Source organism: Artibeus jamaicensis, unplaced genomic scaffold (genome assembly GCF_021234435.1).
Source record: "Artibeus jamaicensis isolate MK-2021 breed Jamaican fruit bat unplaced genomic scaffold, CSHL_Jam_final contig_233, whole genome shotgun sequence".
NCBI lineage: Eukaryota > Metazoa > Chordata > Mammalia > Chiroptera > Phyllostomidae > Artibeus > Artibeus jamaicensis.
In genome coordinates, this window is record NW_026521486.1 from 603,831 (window position 1) to 609,736 (window position 5,906).

A 5,906-nucleotide genomic window follows, 5' to 3' on the forward strand; every position below is an offset into this window, starting at 1 on the left:
TCTGGGGGCAGCCGGGGTGGGCTGGGCTGGGCTGAGCAGGGCGAGGCGGGTCTGCTCTCCTGAAGTCTCACATGCCAGGACCCCGGGGCCCCCCCCCGACATCGGGGACTCAATTGCATGCCTGGGCGTGGAGCCTCTCGGTGTGTGTTGGTGCCACAGCGACCTTGCCCAGGTGGCTGGAGCACGTGGCCCCTCCCACTCACACCAGATGGGCGCAGCCTTGGTCAGCTCAAGGGCCTGGAGGGAAGGGCGGGCAGAGCCGGCAGCAGGAGGGACCTCGGAGCTGGTCCCCCCCCTGCTGTGTCTCTGGCCTGTGAAGAGGGTGGCCCATGCCCCACACAGTGACCTGGCCTTCACGGTCTGCCATGGCCCCTGCTCTACCACCCACCGCTGGACCGGCGCCCCAGGGCACCGTCCCTGACGCAGGCTGCAGCCTCTGCTTCGCTGCCTCCTGACAAGGTCCCAGGTCACACGCACCCGCGTGGACACACACACAACACACTCTCCTGCACCTGGTCGGACCGGTTCTACTCCGTCGGCTCTTGGCCTGTGCAGGGCCCCTCCCCTGGGCGCAGCCTCAGTTTCCCCACCTGAGGCCCTTGCTGAGGCCTGGAACCACCCCCCCACCCCCACCCCCGGCCACGACCCCAGGAGCCTCACAGCGTGGGGGAGGGGGAGGGGGGAGAGGCTGTGCAGACCCTCAGCTGCGGCAGGAGCCTCCCTCCCCTGCCTGTGGGCCCTCCCAGCAGGGTGGGGGCTGGTCCTTGTCCCTCAGCCTGAGGGGCCAAGAAGGGGCGTCTGAAGCCCCAGGCAGCCAGGTGCCCCAGGGCTCCCCAGCAGCTCCCAGCTGGGGGCACGGCTCCTCAGCCACCTGGTTAGCAGGTCGGGAGCCTCATCTGCCAACAGCGCAGCCCAGACCAGTCCCCATTCCACGCCCTGCTCCTGTGTCCCCCGGGTTCACGGTGACCCCTGCCCGCCCGGGCTGGCCGAGGGCGTCTGTGTTGGCGGGGTGGAGAGAGTGCCTGTGCGGGTGGGCGTGTGCAAGCCGCTGTGCTGGTGTGAGGGTGCCTGCGAGACCACCAGGGGCTGAGTTCTGACCCAGGAAGGCCTGTGTGGACCGGAGCAACCTGACTGGCGGCCCGAGAGCCGCCCTCCGGTCTCCGGGAGGCTGCACGAGGCCCTCCCTGTGCCCGGCTCTCTGTCGGGAAGCCCAGCAGCATGGACCCCGGGCAGCTGCGGCTCCCAAAGCCTGTGACAGCCTCCGCCCGCCCTGCCCATGGAGCTGCCCCTCCTCCCATGCAGAGCGGCTGAGACCTGGGCCACCCTTGGTCACTGAGGCCCACTCCAGCCACTAGGGGCCACTGACCACCTCCAGGTCCCCTGCGGCCCCAGGGGCTCTGCTTGCTGACCCTTCTTGCCCCAGCTGGGGAGGTGGGCGGGGAGGGCCCCAGCCCTGGGGACACTTGGTCGAGTGAATCGAACTCGAAAAGATTAAGCTGGGCCTGTTGAGGGGCCCTGAGCCTCCCACCCTGGGGACCAACCCAGACCCCGAGGATGGGGCGGGGGCACGGGTGTCAGGGGTGTGGGTGGGGGGCCAGGATGGCGGGAGTGTGGCAGAGACGCAGTGCGGGACACAGGTCAAGGGCAAAGGGCAAGGCGGTCGGAGGGCTGGGTGGGGACGGGTGGGGGCTGTGGAGGTGAGCAGGGAGGAGCAGGACCCCCTGGGGGCGGGGTGAGGGGCGGGGTCACCTGGGGACACAATAGGCCCTTGTCGGGCAGCCAGGCGCCCTGAGCAAACGCACGCCCTGTGCGCCAGCCAGCACACTGTGTCCTGGGACGTGCAGGCCTTGGCACCAGGCCAGGGCAGAGCTGTCCTCACCTGGGGCCCGGGGCCACTTTTGCTGTCCACCGCCCCCCCCCCCGGCCCCCGGCTCAGGCCAGCCATAGGCCAGGTGTTCCCCAGGCCCTTGGCCCTTGCAGGGGCCTCTCTCGGAGGGCAGCCCGGGTCTGCAGGCCTGATCCTCCTGGCCCCACAAGGTGACTGGACCTGGAGACCCACCCAGGCGGCACTGGCTCACCTGGCCGCCCTGGCCTGTGCCCTGGACAGACCGGGCGGGCGGGCTGCATCATGGCCCTGGGGGTGGGGTGGGCACCGGGCAGAGCACCTCGTCTCTTGGCTCACAGCCCTGGAAGCGGCACAGAAAGAGGTCTGGCCCGCCCCACCCCCTCCAGGGGTGGTGCAGGAAGCCAGGAGGGGCCGTGGCTGACCCGGGTTTCAGAGGGTGGGGCTGGGCATTAAGGCTGCCCAGGTCACATCTTGGCTGGGTCTGGGGCGGCAGCTGGGGTGCCTCTGCAGACAGGGGCGGGGGAGGGTCTCTCAGTGGCCGTCAGTTGTGGGGAAGGGGACAGCATGGCCCTGAGGGGCGCAGCAGGGTGTAGTCCTGAGCCCAGGCCCCACCCTGGACAAGCGATAGCTCCGCAGGCTTTTCTGGAGGCTGGCAGGGGGCTCATTTGCATGACAAATGGGTTTCCTGGAAGGCTGCTGGTTGGGAAGCCTCCCCGGTGCCTCCCGCCTCGGTGAGTGTGTGCGTGCGCAGGCTTGGGCCTGTGTCTGCAGGCCTGGCCACGCTCCCCAGGGGCACGCGGCACCCGCCCGCGTCGGGCTGAGCCGCCACCCCCAGCAGGGACTCCAGGCAGGCTGGCTCTTCCGCGCCCGCGCCCCTTAGGCCGGCCCCATGCAGGCCTCACAGCAGTTCCTCATCTGCGATCAAGATCTCCCCCAGATGGGAAAAATAGACAAAAAACTGTACTTGAAAAATAACTAAATAAAAAAATTTTTTAAATTAAAAAAAAAAAGATCTGCCCCAGGCCCTGGCTGGTGTAGCTCAGTGGATTGAGTGCGGGCCTGCAAACAAAAGGGTCATAGTTCGATTCCCGGTCAGGCACATGCCTGGGTTGCAGGCCAGTTCCCAGGAGGGGACACACGAGAGGCACCCATACATCGATATTTCTTTCCCTCTCTCCTTCCCTTCCCCTCTAATGATAAAGAAATCTTTAAAAAAAATCTCACTCAGGCCAGAGACCCCCTGCCCAGTGCCCCCATGTCCTTACGCCCTCCCTGCTGGTAGTTCTGCGGGCCAGGGACGGGCCCAGGTGCCTCACAAGGCCACTGTCCCATCCTGTGGGCCTGCAGGGCTGTGGGGCAGGTGGTGGGTTCTCAGCAGGCATCTGGGGCTTCCTCCCAGATTTTCCGTCTCCAGCTTTTGGAATGGGCTGGGGGGGCAGACCAGGCCAGGCTGGGTGAGGGAGGAAGGGGAGAGCGTGAGCTCACGGGGGTGGGGAGACACCTGCCTGGCTGGGGCATCCGTGGGGTGGGGAGGTGGGCCCGGATGGGATGCGGCTGGGAGGGGGTCCTGGCTGCAGGGGTGGGTCAGACGGGCGGGCGCCTGTGGGGAGGGCGGGCCGGGCACTAGGGCCCACCTCTGCGCTGCATCCCTGCACCCCGCGGCCCCGCCCACGTGGAGCACAGGAGACCTCGGTCCTTGAGGAGGGAGGTGCCCTCCAGACCAGCACAGCCTGGGGAAAGTGGATGCAGGCTGTGCAGGTGATTGAAAGTAGCAAAAAACAGGTGAAATTGATTCTAATGACTGATCTCCTTTAACCCCAAATCTCCAAAATATGGTTATTTCAACAGGCATCAGTGAGACAGTTCCCAGCTTTTCTCCTGCTAGGGCCTTCCCCTGACCCCCACCTCCGACATGGCAGGCCAGGAGGGGCCCCGCGTGCGCTGTGCAGCTCTGGGCCCTCTCTGGGGTCCCAAAAGCTCTTAGAAACCCAGGCGCCCCCCCACAAAAAAAAAAAACCCCACTCATCGCCCCCCCCCCCCGCCCAGCACCATCTGAACCCGAGGTCCCACCACTGGCGAGCAAGCAGCGTGCCTTGCCCACGAGGCCCCTCGCACTCCTGCCCAGACCCCATCCCGGAGGTCCCAGGCCCAGCATCGCCCGAGGCTCCGGCGCTGTGCTCCGCGCGACCCAGGATCAGTGCAAGGCCCCTTGCTTAAGCAGGAAGCAGCGACCCCAAACGAACTAAAACAGGAAGCTTTCCTTTTCCCTGAGGTCTCTTTCTCAACTTGTTTACTTACACTTTAACGTTGTTCTAAGTAAAGAACCATTAAATGTTAAGACCATTATAAAGCATGTCACTGTGTGTCTCTACACTGAGCAAGGACAGTCTATTTATTTACTTCTTTTAAAGGTTTTATTTATTTTTAGAGGGGGGAGGGAGGAGAAGAAACATCAATATGTGGTTGCCTCTCGTGCGCCCCCTACTGGGGAACTGGCCCGCAACCAGGCCTGTGTCCTGACTGGGTATTGAACCAGGCACCCTTTGGTTTACAGGCTGGTGCTCAGTCCACTGAGGCACACCAGCCAGGGCTATTATTATTATTATTATTATTATTATTATTATTATTATTATTATTAAAGTGTAAAGAGTTTTTATTTATTTGAAGTTAATAAATTTTTATTTAAGGAATTTCACATGTTCTGAGTCCTTGGTTCCTCATGAGTCTGAGGCTTCATTCCTTTTTTGGCTCAATCCAGCCACTTGCCATGACAGTTCGTCCCTAATTCTTGTAGTTGATCTCCACTTGCATATGGACATACTTCACACCCTCCCCACCTGTAATTGTTGGGGCCCAATTTCCTCAGGCAGCTGACTTCAGGGCCACAGTTGGGGTCAGAGTAGATGCGGCTGCCTGGTTTCTCAGTTTTAGGCAACCTGTAAACATGAGGAAGTTCATATCGTATCAGTCCTAAGTCATCACTACCTAGGATAGTACAGATCTTCGAGATATACAAAACCTTTAGGTCCAAAAACTGTGTTTTCAACATAAAGCCCTGACAAACAAACAAAAACAGCCACCTTTGTTTCATATCATCAACGCTGGAATACTAAATCAGTATAGTTGCAGTTTCCCTTATTTCCTATGCTTTTTAATTATCCAGTCTACAGCCCTGCTACCTTTTTTTTTTTTTTTTATCAATGACCTATCACTTTAATCTGTTTTAGGTATCATGTTCCTTCTTATATGTATCAAAACTCATACCAAACAATGAGTTCTGGGTTGCAAAACAGGATTTATTTCTGCACCTGTATTTTTTATTTTTTAATTATAGTTCATCGATTATGCTATTACAGTTGTCTTGATTTCCCCCCCTTTGTCCCCTTCCACCCAGCACCCCCACTCCCTCAGGCAGTCCCCCCACTATTGTTCATGTCCATGGGTCATGTGTATAAGTTCTTTGGCTGCTCGGTTTCTGTACTGTATTTTATATCCTCGGGGCTGTTCTGAAACTACACATTTGTACTTGTTAATCCCCTCACCTCACCACCCATTCTCTCCCTCCCATCTCCCATGTGGCAACCTTCAAAACACTCTCCATATCTGTGATTCTGTCCCTGTTCTTGTTTACTTAGTTTTTTAGACTCAATTGTTGTTAGATATGTATTTATTGCTGTCTTATTGTTTGTAACTCTGATCTTCTTTTTCTTAAATAGGCCCCTTAAACATTTTATATGATAATGGTTTGGTGATGATGGACTCCTTTAGCTTTTTCTTGTCTGGGAAGCACTTTCTCTGCCCTTCCATTCTGAATGACAGCTTTGCTGGGTAGAGCAACCTGGGCTGTAGGTCCCTGCTTTTCATGACCTTGGATACTTCTTGCCAGTCCCTTCCAGCCTCCAAATTTCTTGTGAGAAATCAGCTGGAGGTCTGATGGGAGCTCCTCTGTAGGTAACTACCTGCTTTTCTCTGGCTGCTTTTAAGATTCTCTCTTTATCTTTAGCCTGTGGCATTTTAGTTATGATGTGTCTTAGAGTGGGCCTCTTTGTATCCATCTTGT

General features: G+C 58.7%; 1 pseudogene; it reads right to left on the bottom strand.

The window, feature by feature from the left end:
• Positions 1-5,077: 5,077 nt before the first annotated feature.
• Positions 5,078-5,184, bottom strand: LOC119060632 (uncharacterized; annotated as a pseudogene).
• Positions 5,185-5,906: the final 722 nt, after the last annotated feature.